Raw genomic sequence first — 16,205 nt, forward strand, 5'->3', positions numbered from 1 at the left:
AATTACAAAGTAAAGAATTAAGATATTTTCAAATATGCAAAATATAAAAACCGATATCATTGGGTTTACTTGTTGCAATTTGCATATTAATTTTTCAATTTAAATATTTTAAACTAATTCATTATCTATTTAAAAGTTATTACGCCCGTTTTACGCATTTTTAGAAGTGTCTAGATAAGTGACTAAAAAGTGCCTACCGGTAACAATTTATTATTCTCAAATATCACTACTAGACTCAAGTGCATTCATCGGATATTCAAATAGGCTAATTATTTTGACTAATATTTTCGTTTTCTGTATTTTTATTCATGATAATTACCATTTTCTTTATATTTCGAAGTGTCTAAATATGTGCCTAGCATATGTGGTGACAGAGCGCGTGCGTCTCCCTTTAATACTATGTTTTAAAAATCGTTATTGGGTTTACCTGTTGCAATTTACGCGTTCAACATTCAATTTAAATATTTTGAACTAATTCATTATCTTTTTAGGAGTTGCTACGTTCATTTCACCTTTTTTTCGAAGTGCCCACCGGTAACAATTTATTATTCCTAAATTCCAGTACGAGACTCAAGTGCATCTATTGGATAGTTGTCCAGGCTAATCAGTGTGGATAATATGTTTATTTCTCTGTCTTTTATTAGTGATAATTGCCATTTTGTTTATTTTTCGAGGTGCCTAAATATGTGCCTAGCATACGTGGTGAGAGAGCGCGTGCGTCTCCCTTTAGTACTACGTTTTAAAAATCATTACAGTATTGGGATTTAACTGTTGCAATTTTTGCGTTCAACATTTAATTTAAATATTTTGAACTAATTCATTATCTTTCTAGGAGTTACTACGTCCATTTCACCTTTTTTTCGATGTGCCTAAATAAGTGCCTAAAAAAGTGCCTACTGGTAACAATTTATTATTTCTAAATTCCAGTACTAACCTCAAGTGCATCTCTTAGATATTTACTCAGGCTAATCAGTGTGGGTAATATGTTTATTTCTCTGTCTTTTATTAGTGAATATGCCATTTTATTTATTTTTCGAAGTGCCTAGCATATGTGGTGACCAAGCGCGTACGACTGCCTTTAATACTGCGTTTTAAATATTGCTATTGAGTTTGCCCGTTGCAATTTGCGTTTTCAACATTTAATTTGACCATTTTTAACTAATTAATTATGTTTTTAAAAGGTATTACGCCCTTTTTACTTTTTTCCAAAGTGCCTAATTTGCAAGTGCCTACTTTTAGTCCGCCCCTACGATAACTTTGGTCCATCAGGTAGGCTATATTATTTCTATATAATCCATAATGTTCCATTCATTTATTTGTGGATTTCAATACAAGTTAGGTAATAATTTTTCAATTAGGCCTATTGAGCATAAAAAAAAAATTATAATTACCCTTAGTCATACTTTCATAAGTTATCACATATCAAGTTAAGTTCTTTTATATAACAAGATTCTTTTCAATTTCAATTAAATTTTCTTCTTGGCAGTGGCGGCGCGTCAATAGAGCCAACCGGGGCAATGTCCCGGTTGTTTTTTCGGTATAATAAAAAATATTCGGAAAATACCTCAATATCGGTTGCACAGACTGTCTACACTAGCCATATTCTCCCGACATGATTCATTTTTCGCTCGCAAAGCCTTCGCCGAACGTCGACGGGGCGACGCCGATTTTGCCCCGGTTGCTCATTGTATATCGTATTCTCTCTTTTATCTTCCACTCGCCGCGTTTGTCTCGTTTGTTTTCTGTTTCTTTTACTAAATCATCGGGGCCGATCGGGGCTAGTCCCGAAATCATGACGACACAATGCCGACGTTTCCCACAACAACGTGTTGACATATTCACGCATTCCTTCTCGTTCGTTGGTTGCTTGAAGAGTTGATAGTTTCCTCGCCTTCGTTTTTGTCGCTTGTTTCGCTATTTGAATCAGTTAGAGACCTTTAGTCCATTTGCTTTCGATTTTCCACATTCCTTTTGAGCTCCTCACTTCTTTCCAGCTTCGCATATCTTAGCCTTAGACCTCATAATGAATAAGGTTGATGCACTACTTCGCACTCCGTTTTCGCAGCTGCCGCTGGAACAAAAATTAGAGGTACAACGTCTTGGGCCTTATCAACCAAAAGATTGTTAACTGGAACAATCCCATGACGGAGGAAAGCGTCGGCGTACATTCTGCGCAGAAACTTGGTATAAAAAACACGAATGGTTGTGTTACAGCGAGGAAAAAAATGCACTTTTTTGTTTTTATTGCCTACTTTTTGCTACCGCCCGTGACTCACGTTGGTGTAAATTTGGTTTTAGAGATCTTAAACATCTTTCCGAGCGTGCCAGGAATCATCAATCTTCTATGGAGCATCTGGACAATGCAGTAAAATACCGAACATTCGGAAATGTTAATATTGCAGCACAGTTGGATGGAGGAAGTGCGGTTTCTATTCGTCGGCACAACCAAAACGTCGAGAAAAACCGCCATGTTCTCGGTCGATTGATAGATGTTTTGAAGTTCATTGGTTGTCACGAGCTGTCCCTCCGTGGGCACGATGAACGGGCTGGCTCTTCTAATAGAGTGGTATTTTTGGATATGGTGGAATACACCGCATCCCTAGATACAGTATTGAGAGATCATCTTGATGCCCCAACTGTTTCGAAAGGGACATCTAAGGATATCCAAAATGATTTGCACGACTCAATTATAAAATTATTTACAACATTTGGCTCTGGAAATTGAGAATTGCCAGTTCCTTTCGATTCAGTCTGACGAGACAACTGACATCACGTGCGTTTCCCAACTGGCTGTGATTTTTCGGTTTGTGAAAGATGGTAAACCTACCGAGAGATTTCACAGCTTTGTACCAATCGTTGATCGCACGGCTTGCGGGATATCGGCTGTACTGAAAGAAGTGTTACAGCCTTACAACGCGAAGTCAAAATTGATAGCTCAAACTTATGACGGCGCGGCAGTCATGAGTGGGTCAAAACATGGTGTTCAAGTTTATATAAAAGAAGATTTTCCTCATGCGCATTTTTTACATTGTTATGCACACCAATTTAACCTCGTTATTAAAAATATGTGTCTTGATACCCCTCTCGTCCGTATATTTTTTGCAAATGTTTCGGGGTTTTCTTCATTTTTATCCGTTTCGCCGAAGCGCTCTGACCTCCTTCGCCAGATATGTAGCTGCCGTCTCCCAGCTTGTGCACCAACACGTTGGAACTTCCAATCACGCGTGGTGCAGGGCGTGTCCGAAATTAGGTCTGAGCTCATTGAGTGTTTCAATGGCATTCAGAGCTCTCCGGTTTGGGACGAACGCTCTGTGAGGGAGGCGGCAGGTCTAAAGCGTCTGCTAGAAGATGGTGAGTTTTCATTTTTTCTCGCTTTTTTCTCCACAATATTCTATCACGTGGATGTATTATACGGCGCATTGCAGTCAAGGCTAATGGATGGAGCGTCTGTGCAGTCGTGTATTTTAGACTTCTGCGATGCTGTATAAGACGACACATGGAGTGCTTCTTTACGCCGCGCGCAAACAACGCAGCGTGTGATTTTGTCTGCGAAGGAATGCTGTGACATTCTGGTGAATCAAATAGACGAGAACCTTGCCGCGTTCTCTTTGATGAACCCCAAGAATTTTTCAAAATTTGCACGTCAATTTCCCATCCATTTGTTGGCTACCGTATCCAAATTTTACCCCATGATAAACGTGGGTAAATTGAAAAATGTATTGCGATGTATATACATCAATCAAACTTTTTTGAAAATCACATCAACTTGCGCACTCGATAGATATACCTCATAGATAACACTCTAGTAACTACCTTTGCGGCGTCTGCAAAATTTCTGGACATCATTTTGACGACGCCTATTTCTTCCGCCGACGCAGAGCGAACATTCAGCACGCTGAAGCGTATTAAAACGTAACTCGGAAACACAATGAAGCAAGATAGATTAAATTCCTTGGCTGTTTGTTTTATTCATTCACAGAGACGTTATTTCTGGGATGCATGACTTTAATCAGCGCGTTATTGAGCATTTTGCTTCCAAGAAACCGCGGCGTGTTGCATATATGTTCAAGCAGTAGAAGTCTAGCAGCATATATATCTATGAGTGGGCGACGCATGTCCTTATCTTTGCATTCTTTCCTTTCTTCATAGTAACGTTTTAAACCTTATTTTAGGTTTTGTCTGCTTTCCCGAAGTTTCTGTTAATATGTCATTGTATTTATCTGGGTAAATATTGCCTTTCCTTTTGAAAGAGGTTTCAAAATAAACTATGTCTATATTTATTAATCCCTTGACTTGGACCGGTTTTAAAGACACTTTCTTATCGTTAAAAATTGTCGCTTTTGCCGATTGGTTGTTACCGATGGAATGGTTTTTATACTCATAAAATGATGGGAGAACTTACAGCGCTCATCCTGTCCCCGTAGATGGGGGTGACTTGGTCCCGCAGTAGCTTGCCCCGGTTGTCAAAATGACCACGCGCCGCCATTGCTTCTTGGTATACCGATAATAGAGTTTCTAATTTTCAAATTACATTATAAATTATATTATTTACATTTGGGTTATGAATGTATGATTTTGAAAAATGGCAGCACAGCCCGTACCGGTACAGTACACAATAAAAATTTCGTTACACATTGGACAAATATGTGAATAATCATAGTTGGGTCTAGTATAGTTTAGTACCACAAGTACTTCCAGTTGGCGTATCAAAACGAATTTTACATATGTTATTCCTAACCCCCACCTGACTATGCCATCCAAAAATTACGGTACGTCAATACGACATCACAAACACGTCATAGGGCTTGCCAAAGTATAATTGGCGCGGCGATGTGGCTCAACGGGCTAAGCGTTAGGAATACGCTAGCCACCGCACCTCTAATTACTCTGCGTGGGTTCGCAGGTTCGAATCCAATGCAGGGATGGTTATGTGCGAGAGGATTGCTGGACTCCTCGCCGTCGTTGGGTGGTTCACGTAACCGCTGGTCGGTTACGGCTTCCTCCACCACCAAGTCCATGCTTCCGAAAACAAACAATACAGTAAAACTAATCCCATACCCGACTTGGAATGGTAACCGGACGAGAGGCCGTGGTTCGCCATATGGATAAGCCGTCTTATCGGATTACCTCCCCGGGATAAATATGTAAAATCTATCCTAATTACGATCGCCCGAAATGGCATCTGCGCCGCTGATCACGAACTTGCTAACGCCGGCGATCTCTCTCCTATCGTGATCGTTATGACGGGAAAACGAGAGAAATAGCTTGCTCGATTTCGGGTGATCATCTGCGCGTTTTGTACAACCATCCGCATACTTTGGCGGGCCTTATTACGCCAATGTGACGTCGAAATGACGTAATTTTTCGGTGACGCGGTCAGGTGGGGGTTAGGATGGGCATATGCAGAAATTGTTGAGCCAGGCCAACTAGAAGTGCATGTGGTACTAAACTATACCAGACCCCCATAGTTAACTATCGAATGAATGTTGTAATAACAAGAGAGCTATGCTCAAATATATGGACACGTAGCGCCACATAATTTTGATGACCCCATAGCAAAAAATAAAATAGCCTTCTGGAGAAAAATTCCATCTTTAACAACAGAAAATTTCAAAGCAATTGGTCCAGTAATCAAAGAAAAAAGCTTTTTAAAAACGTGTCAAAGAACAAGAACAAGAGAGCTGTGCTCAAATATATGGACACACAGAACAATTCCCCAAAAATCATATGCGGTGACTTACCAGTACCTGTATCGTATCGGGGAACGGGGTATCGTGATGGTACAGGTACTGCCATAGATATTTTAGGTTATGTGACAATGATCCATTCTTCTTGATTATATTGAAACATCAATTGAAAAATCAATTGATTATAATAAAACATCAATCGTGATATGAGTCAAATTGGACCTCCTAAAGCAGGGGTCTCCAACCCGTTGCCCGGGGGCACGCCCGTGTCGACCATATAAGTCGCCCGCATGTCTGTCCCAAAATAAGCATAAAACGGCGCTCATAAGTAAGCTACATCAATCAATTTTTGTCAATCAATTCTTGTATAAATCGCACTTTTGTCTGTACGTGGGAACTGACACTATGTTAATTATAATTGTAACGATTATCCTGATTAGCATTTGACCACAGTAATGCGATGGGTCATTTAATACTCTCCCAATTATGTCATCACACTGATGTCACTTCCACGAACCTGCGTTTTTTCTTGTCCGTTGATTTGTGGAGCAGCAATAAAACAGTTATTAATTTTGAAGAAAAATGACAGAAAACCTACCATTTTCACGATGAGTGGGGGATGAATTCCCCTTTACCACCTTACGTATGTCTAATTTGCGGGGTGATTATAGTAACGACAAAGCGGAGAGATATTCCACATCTTGTTACTATCCATTGGTCAGCGCAGTAAGGGCAGAAAAAGCTAGCCTTTTAAATCAAACAGCAATTCTATTTTACGAGACCGGTGTTTGGTTCGAGCTATCTTTGTGAATCAACATTTTTCAAAACAATCAGTTCGTAAATGGAAGTGCCATGGATAGTGATTTATTTGCTACGTTGTGATAATCGTTTGATTTTCTGAAGAATTCTCAAGTGTATCAGTGTTTTTATCTTACTAAATAATTGAAGCTTAATCGAGCAAATTGCCTTTTTGGGAGTGTGAATTGAACTGGTAGCCCTCGGCTCAAACTGTACCCAGAAAGTAGCCCTCGGCTCTGAAAAGGTTGGGGACCCCTGTCCTAAAGTACTAAGATGGCGCACAACCTGAACATAGTATGTGTGTACCAGTAAAGATTAAAGTTGTGCGACATCTTGGTGCGCATACTTCTGGAGCACCGTCGAATTTGTACCGTATTACCAGTTTAGGTACCAAACCACAGTCAAACATTTCACATAAAAACGTTACTAAATAACATTCGTCAACTTAACACCACCTAAATCGGGTTACAAATTTTGGTACAGTGACTGTCATAGCCGCATGGCCGTTTAGGGCTGATGGACAATTCGACTACACGGACAACTCACCAGGTCTATTTGTAGTCGAGTTGTCTCTGGTGAGTTGCAGAGATTAGCGGAGTCAGAATTTTCGGACTCCGACCTGATCCAAAATCAAAATTCGAAGTCCGACTCCGAACAAGGAAAACTATGACTCCTGTTTCGCTCCTGTTGACAAATCTAATTTTAACATATTTTATTGTTCAATACAGCAGAAACATCAAAAACGTGCAGCGCTGATGTATTTTATGTTTATTACACACATCTGAAACATTTGAAAATATTCATTATTATATTTCCCAAACTCATATTTAAACATTGTAATTTATTTTGAATTGCTGAAATTTACATTACTGAAACCACATGGGGACTGACCATGTTTTATAGTGTTCACTACAAGCAGTGGTAGAATTCAAATTTTTTGTCAGCCGGTGCCACCACAAAAGTAATATTTTTCAGTCGGTTCTGTTACAAAAAGTCATATTTTTTGATTAATGCTAACCGGTTCGCTGATCTCATGAAATTCCGTGAGACGGTTCTATAGAACCCTCTGAATCTCACTACTGACTGCAACTGATCTAAACTTCGCAAAGTCTGCGATATTATGTAAGCTAGCACACACCCATTACTATGTTTAATAAAACACCGAAATTACATTGTAAGATCAAATAGCACCTATGTATGGTTGACTGCCAGGCACCAGCACATCAAAACACTTAGCAGAAATGGCAGGCCTGTATTGAGCACAAACAAAAGTCATGTTGTACATGAAGTGGAAGCCGCAACAATAATTGCAACACGCCGTTGCCCGTTAACCCAGCAAATATTTTTTGCATTAGTAAGACCGCAACCACCATATTTCAGAACATGTTGAACGTTGTTGGGAAGGTTGTGATGCTTCTTTCTTGGCTTATTTGTTGTTTCTGTGTTGACAGCAGAACTGTAACAAAAGAGCAACAAGACGAGCATAAACATGGCAGCTTGCAGGCATAGGGGAGAGGCAGTTTAGTTGATGCTGTAGTTTATTTTGTAATTCTTCGTCGTAAAAGTGCCGAATGCCTTACTGTTTTACATGCTTCTTGCCAAACAGCAATTTTCCCCCTCATTTCTCGGGTAATCTACCTGTCATTCTGTGGGTTGTTGAAAAATGCAAACGATACTTAAATTTTACTACTTATCTATACTATGTTTCCTGAAGAAATGAACGCTCTATGATGAGTACCTGAAAAGCAAATCAAATTAAAAGTGTATAGGGGAAGGTGGGCCACGTTGGGACATGGGGCACAGTGAAAAATCAGCTCTCATACTATATCCGCCATGCGTTACGACGTCTAAAACGGCCTTTCGGAGAGACATTACGTCCCTGAAAACAGACACTGGCCATGCAGAGCGATTTGAGCCATGGGGCGAAGTTGGTTTTAGTGGGTTGAAAGTAAAATTTTGGCATTTCGTTTTTTTTTCTTTTTTCTACTCTAACCTTTCCAACAGGACAAACCACTGCAGGGATTTTTTTGGATAAAGTCTACTGTGGAATATTCATAACGTTGGCGGATTGGTGTGCCTTACTAATCTTGACATAGAGCAGTCTGAAAATGTTTAGTGGTTATGGGGAACAATGAACCGGGGTTCAGTGGGACATGGTTCATGGTTCCCCATTCGCCAGTGTTTTATCAATTAGGTGCTTGGAGTCCTTGGAAATTGAAAGAATAGTGTAGTTTACTTAGCAATGGAAGTACTGCAGTACTCACAGATATGTCTAGCATTTTTATAACCTTGCATATGGCGGTATGCTGGTATGGGTCTAAACTACAAGGTCATTGTATTTTTTACGTTTCTCAGAAAATTGTTGTCATATCAGATCTTACCTCAGTTCAGCAGTTGGAAATGCCTCGTAAAAGAACCAGGAAAACTACTATGGGCCTGATTGACCCCAAAGTAATGAAGCAGGCAGCAGAAGATGTGGCGTACAAAGGTAAAAGGGGTCTAGTATAGTTTAGTACCACAAGTACTTCCAGTGGGCGTAGCATAACGATTTTTGCATATGTTATTCCTAACCCTCACCTGACAATGCCATCCAAAAATTACTAGCTAGCTAGTAATAGCTAGCACCTATAATATCCCAAAGTCTACTCTTTTGAGATACGTTAGAGAATGTAAAATTTACAGAGAGGAAGGCAGTTCAACATGTATGCTAACATGAAGGATTTTGAGCCAAATTATGCTGTGAGGAGGATTTTTACATATTGTGAAGAAGAAGATATGGAGGAATATTTGATTGAGGCGTCGAGGCATCATTACGGATTGGCCAGGAAAGATGTTCTGGAGCTAGCTTGGCAATTCGCGGTCAGAAATGGTAAAAGGGTCCCTGCATCATGGGTTAAAGAAGGAAATACGAGAGCAGGGCCTGACTGGCTTAGATGTTTTTTGACAAGGCGTACCAAGCTAACGCTTCGCCAACCTGAGTCTACAAGTATTTCTAGGGCAACAAGTTTTAATAGAAAAAATGTCGACAAAATCTCGAAACAGTCATGAAAAGGCATACATTCCCAGCTGAGCGTATTTTTAATGTAGATGAAACAGACCTTACAACAGTGCAGAAACCCTGCAGAGTTATTGCAGAAATGGGCCGGAAACAAGTGGGTCAAGTGACATCTGCAGAAAGAGGAACGCTCGTGACCATGATTGGCTGTATCAATGCCATTGGGAACTCTGTTCCACCCGCATTTATTTTTCCAGGGTTAATTTTAAAACACATATGATGATGGGGGCTCCGACTGGGTCATTGGGTTTTGCATACAAGACAGGCTGGGTCAATAAAACAATTTTTCTAAGCTGGCTAAAGCATTTTCTTACACATTCGAATTGCTCAAAAGTCACATTTCAATCGAATCTGTAGAATTTTCTAAACAGAATGGAATTGTTTTGCTCACTTTGCCTCCACACTGTAGCCAAAAACTTCAGTCTCTGGATAAGACAGTATATGGGCCTCTAAAAGCATACTATAATACTGGTGTTGACTCCTGGCTTGGTGCACATACCGGTCAAACAATTTCTATATATGATATTCCAGGTATAACCTCCTTAGCATATGGTAAAGCGTTCACTCCTGCGAATATTGTGTGTGGATTTTTATCTTGTGGGATTTTCCCTCTCAGCAAAATATTTTTAAAGATTTCCTCTGTTCATATGTGACGGATCGGCCAGAGACATTCCAGCAGGATTTTTCTGGCAGTGATGATGTAGCACAAGCAGCATCTCCCAGTGATGCAGATTTGCCAACATCGAGTGCTCAAGGTGAATATTTATCTCCGAAAGATCTGCGACCTTTCAAGAAAGCAGGACCTAGAAAGAAAAAGCGATCTAATAGGGGGGCAAAAACACGCATCCTCACAGATACGCCTGAAAAAGATGCGATAGTTGCTAAACTTAGTAAAACTGGTCCTCACCAATGTGCTTCCAATAGGAGGCTGTCGATTGAATATTTACCCACTCCACTGATTGAAAGCTCAAGCAGTGGTGATGAAGAAGAAGCAGTGAATCCAGGTGTGGATGATTACGTCTTGGTAAAATTCAAGGCCAATCGCTTGGGTGACGAAGTTTACTATGTTGGAAAAGTGATTGATATTGATGATGATAACGATTTGGATGTAATTTTCATGCAAAAGATCCTTTCAAAAGTAACAAGGCCAGCATTCGTATTTCCTGATGATGAGGATTTGGCAAGTGTAGCAGTCGGTGATGTTGTGTGTATCCTCTCCATTCCAAGTCAGGTTGGGGGATCAGAAAGGGCCTCAAAGCACTATCGCTTCGGCATAGATATGTCTAAGTGGAATGTTCAGTAAATTACTACATTGCCACTTTAGGGGATGTCGAATAAGATTGGAACACTTTTGAATTCATAATATTCGTTAGAATAACCCCAACTGCATTTTGAGCACAAAATTTTTATTGGTATTAAAAATATCAAAGCATAAGTTACACTTGAACATTGGTTAAATTATACAATAGATGACAGTTGACATTTAAGCAGCTTTATCAATTAAAAAAGAAAAATTTGAATCTGAAAAAATACAAGCTACTTTTGCACCTTAATAAACATGGACTAATTTGGAATATATTACCTATTCAAAAATGGAGAGTTTTTAAAGTTTATTCGAATGAGAAATAATTTACCTTTAGCTGGAATAGGATTTCAATTGTTAATATATTTGCTAGTTTCGTTGTTTAAGTTTTAATATGTTTGTTTGTTTCGTTGTTTGTTGAACATAGTGAACATATTAGTGAATGAACTTCCGTTTTTTGTTCTGTTCTTCTCAAGAACAGTATTTGATATTTTTGACCTTTACTACAAAGTGTTATTGTCAAGAAAGTTATGGAACTCATTTTCAATTTGGCATAATCCAAAACTAAAACAATAAAGTTATTTCAGATTTAATAATACAAATCAAAAATGTGTTAGTGTAATTTACAATAGCAGAGTGTTTTGATAAGTGTAGCCCGGAAAAGTTGATTCAACAATTTTTTGGAATAAGATCTGAAGTGTTCTGGTTGAACATTGATTTTAAAAATAGGCCCACAGTTAATTAGGTGATGATGCTCATTCGTTGCTTATTTTTATTTGCATATTTCGTTGAGTTTAATAAACTGCCCCACTGTGCACCAGGGTGTGTCCTAATGTGCCCCACTAGTGGGGTGCAGTGGGACACTTGACAAACGTTTTTTGAATCATTTTGGTGGTGAAACTAGTGTGGCTCGGGTATTTTTTAGTCAATGAATAAGAAGTACATTTACCCCTCTTTGCATTAGTACTGCAATGTCAAATGAATGTGCTGGTTATAGGGGTCAAAAGATGCGAAAGAAAAAAAGTGTCCCAACCTTCCCCACTTTCCCCTACTTAATTTTGAGACACCCAGTACGTATTAGTGAAAATGGGAAAAAAAACTTGACTGTAATGTCTTCTTTGTTTTAGCTGCTGTGTTTCTTTAATTGTTTTCGTATTCCATGAGTCATATTGTCCATCTCGTTGTCAATATTTTTACTGCAGTACTGCGCATAGGCGTTTGCTCTAATTTTTGTAAATTTTTTGAATATTTTATTAAGTAGTGATGCTACGTCTTGACATTCATTTGCATTGTTTAATAAATATTCGCTCATGAATGATTTAAAATATTTTTCTTCTATTTCAAGTTTTGGGTATTTATTGATGTGATGACGGAAATAAATTTCAGCTGCTTGCATGTATTCAGATAGCCATTTCGATGTTTCCCATAAGCGTGTATCGTTGCATGTCCCTTTGGTTCGGTCCCTTTCGTGAGCAATAGCCCCAGGTTTTACATCATCCCTAAATTTTTCGGTTAAAATGAGTTTTTGGTTAGCAGAAATGCATTTACTATGATAAATTTTTCTAATAACAAATCCTGCTATGTAATCTAATATTTCGATTTCCTCGGCTGTGAGATTAGTGGTTGTTACCCTTTTGGATTTTTTAGTTTCATTGGTCAAATGGATAAAAAACTTTTGTATAAGGTCCAAGACTTCTAATGGAGTGAGGCCAAAATTCTGTGCTGCTAGGAGGTTTTTTGGATACAATGCGAAGTATTCATTTTTATTACCACTTTGCTTATATCTGTTTGCCATCTCTTGCAATGCATCACGCATTTTTAATGCCTTGCTTTTTTTCGACAAAAACGGTGTCACATCATCCTGTTCGTCTGCAGGAACGACTGTGTCTTCATAAAAAATTTCCACAGTTATTATTTCATCTTTATTATCCTCCATTTCGGCGAGAAAATTGAGACCGTAGTTCTCCATTTCTTCTGATTAAAAAATATTTGATCTGGTAAACAGTAAATAATCGCGAGTTTGCGAGCGGTGAATACGGAGCGTCCTCGTCGTGAAGCGCCTTGTCTGAATCTAACCGACCGTGACGCCCGCCACTTGGAGGTGCAACATCGTCTCTGTTTGTTTATTATACGGCAAGCGGAGTTGGACATCTAGTAGTAGTATATATTTACGGTCTGACGATGTTGGTTGAAGCACGTTTAAAATTTTCGAAAAAAATCAATTTTCGAGATCCGGAGTGAAAACGTCAAATCAAGGTAAATTGATTATTTTTTCATGCATTGTAACTGAGCGATGCAAGCGAGTATTTCTTTGCAGTAGTGTATGATATCGCTTACATAACAGCATACATGTTTTTGGATACTGATTTGATTTCTTCCCACTACGGATCCTTTTTTTCAAAATGGGTCTGAAACCTAATTCAACAACAGGTTGGGAGACGGGACATTGGATGCCAGTTAGAGCCTTTAACGACCAACATAACTGTTGAGATACAAAAGATTGATTAATGATAAATATTACTCAAATGTATGGGAACTAATGTGGCCGCGAACAACACAAAATTAACATTGTGGCCCCCGGCCACCTTGGACCATGGAACTTGAATTTTTAGCCTACTTTCCAGGATATGAGAGGTGGTATTTGCCACAGCTATCTGAACAAACCTTGGTTCGATTCAGAGGATTAGTATGTATGTATGTTTATTCGTCTCGAAAAAGCAAACACACAAACAAAAGTTAGTAAATACCAACATTGAAGACGGGATGTATACACAAGACCATACTGGCCTAAAACACATGAAAGTGCGGCATACACCCCTTATGATAAGCAAATATCTAAAACTTTTAATATATATCTTAATATCTAAAACTTTTATCCTACAATTTCGAGTAGATACCGGGCATCAAAATTAATTTCAAACATTATTTTATAGGAGCAGGACATCCTTGAGGGTATCAATAACTTTTCAATTCTTCGAACATTTTATTAATCCTTTGCACGACATGTTAATGAAGAGAGACACCTGCGGTTTTCATACTGCAATAGCCGTAGATACACATATTTACAAAATAGCAGAATGATTTCAGCTCTGCTACTCGAACAGTGTAAATATAGAAATATTTATACATTTCGACAACAAGACTTTATACGCAAACGGGCAAATTATTCACAGCATAATGTTAAATTCAGTCTTAAAGTACCTGAGTTGCACCTCTTCTTTTTACGCAATGAGCATATATACATATATTGTTTTACGCCTCCATTTGATATTTTGATAATTTATCGGCAGAGCAGCTGACGTTAAATTGACGCAATAAACATATGACATAACAATACATCAGTTCTCTCCCCATCTCTGAACTAGTAAATCAGAGATAAATTGAACGTTCCCTTCAAAAAAATTGTAATAATGAGGAATAAAAAATTGTTTATGACTGCCATGTTGGATGAACGGGACATTTAAGTCAATCGGCGGGACCACAGATATATCTCCAATTCAGTGGACGGGACGCCCGGAGAGCTTATTAAAACCAGGACTGTTCTGACTAAACCGGGAGGAATGGTAAGCCTAATCACACTGTCATTTGGTCCTATCATCTATGTTTTTTTATCATTTATTAGCTGTTCGATAACCAGCTTTGGTTCTGCGCAATTTCTCTTCCCCAGTAAAACTGTGTAATTATCATTTCCTCGTAATTATTTTTACTGGTTGGAAAAAATAAACTTGACTTGACTATTTCCCCACCAAAATAAATATGTCTATATAGACTTATCATAATTTCTTGGGCATAATCCGGAACAAACTCAAAACAATGAATGAAACAAGAGAGCTATGCTCAAATATATGGACACGTAACGCCATCCAGTGGGAATAATTTTGATGACGTCATAGCGAGAAAAAAAGTAATAGCCTTTTGGAGAAAAATTCTTCAACCACTGAAAATCTCAAAGCAATTGGTCCAGTATTCGAAGAGTAAAGCGATTTCTTCAAAACGTGTCAAAGAACATGGACACTAAGAACAACAACAACATAATATTGAAACGATCGCTATGTCCACTACGTGCCCAACAACTGGACGAAAGGCCGAAGGCCTGAGCTTGGCAAATTTTTATTCCACATTTATATTTATAAGCTTTAATATTGCATAATAAAGTATTCTACTTAGATTGAATAAAAAATTTATTACTTTATTTAAAGAAAAATACATGTTAATTTGGGCAACACTAAGTCACAAATCGGACATTTATAAGAAAAAAAGAAAGAGCAAACACTGAGTACAAAAAAATAACACTAACTCACAAATCAAACATTTATACGGTGATGCATTCAGAAACCATTGGCGTATTTTTCACTTGAATGAACTTTTTTTAAAAACTGTTTATTATTTCATATTTTTGTGTACAACTCACTACAGCTCAGGCCAATATTGAGTTTGCAAATCAATAAACCCTCTAGTGTTGACTTCTTCAACGTACTCCTTTCATCTGTTCAAATAGTTTTCATCATAGAAAAAGATCTTTCAGCAAAAGTCGAAGTGCCTGGTAGACAAAATATATATTCCATCACTTTTCTAAGATTAGCCACAGATATATTTTGACTTTTAAAATGACGGAAAACCTTGACCCATTTTTCTTCACTATCTTTTTCTTTCCATTCAGCTTCAGCAGATCTGGAACAACTTGATACAACTCTGCTACAGTTAAAACATAGATATTTTGCTCCTAATAATTACCATCTAACAGCAACTGCTGAACTCTCTCTAAATTACTACCTGCTAAGAACTAGTTTGCAGTATAGGCTAATCAAAGTAGCCTTTCTAATTAGCCTACAATTAGCGCCTGTATGGGAAAAGAATCTATTCACCGTACTGTTAGCCTACTGCATTACTCTACAGAATCTCAAGTTCTAGATTACTTTCAGCATAATATGACTCAAACAAAACCAAAGTTATTATGCCTTCTCCAACTCCAAGCATACCTGAAATGGCTTCTAATGCAGAAAGTGCTGTAATTTCTTTGAAGTCAATAGAATAATGACGCAATAAACGTCACTCATTATTCCCTAACTAAAGGATTTCTCAAGCTATGCGCGATATTTCACTCAACCCAATGAGCATGTATATATGCTCATTGCTCAACCCAACGACTCAACCTAATAAGCTAAAAAAAAATTAAGATATTAAAATAAGCCTCGAGTTAAAGCAAACTTATGCTATTTGGGACGAAATTATTTCATAATTTTGCATCAGGTTGGAGTTAATTTTAAAAATTTCACTAAAATAAAATTCCGGGACATTTTGCTAACCGGGACGGGACACCGGGGCAGACGTTTAAATCGAGACTGTCCCGGTCAAACTGGGA

The sequence above is a fragment of the Styela clava genome, chromosome 1, assembly GCF_964204865.1.
Source record: "Styela clava chromosome 1, kaStyClav1.hap1.2, whole genome shotgun sequence".
Taxonomy (NCBI): Eukaryota; Metazoa; Chordata; class Ascidiacea; order Stolidobranchia; family Styelidae; genus Styela; species Styela clava.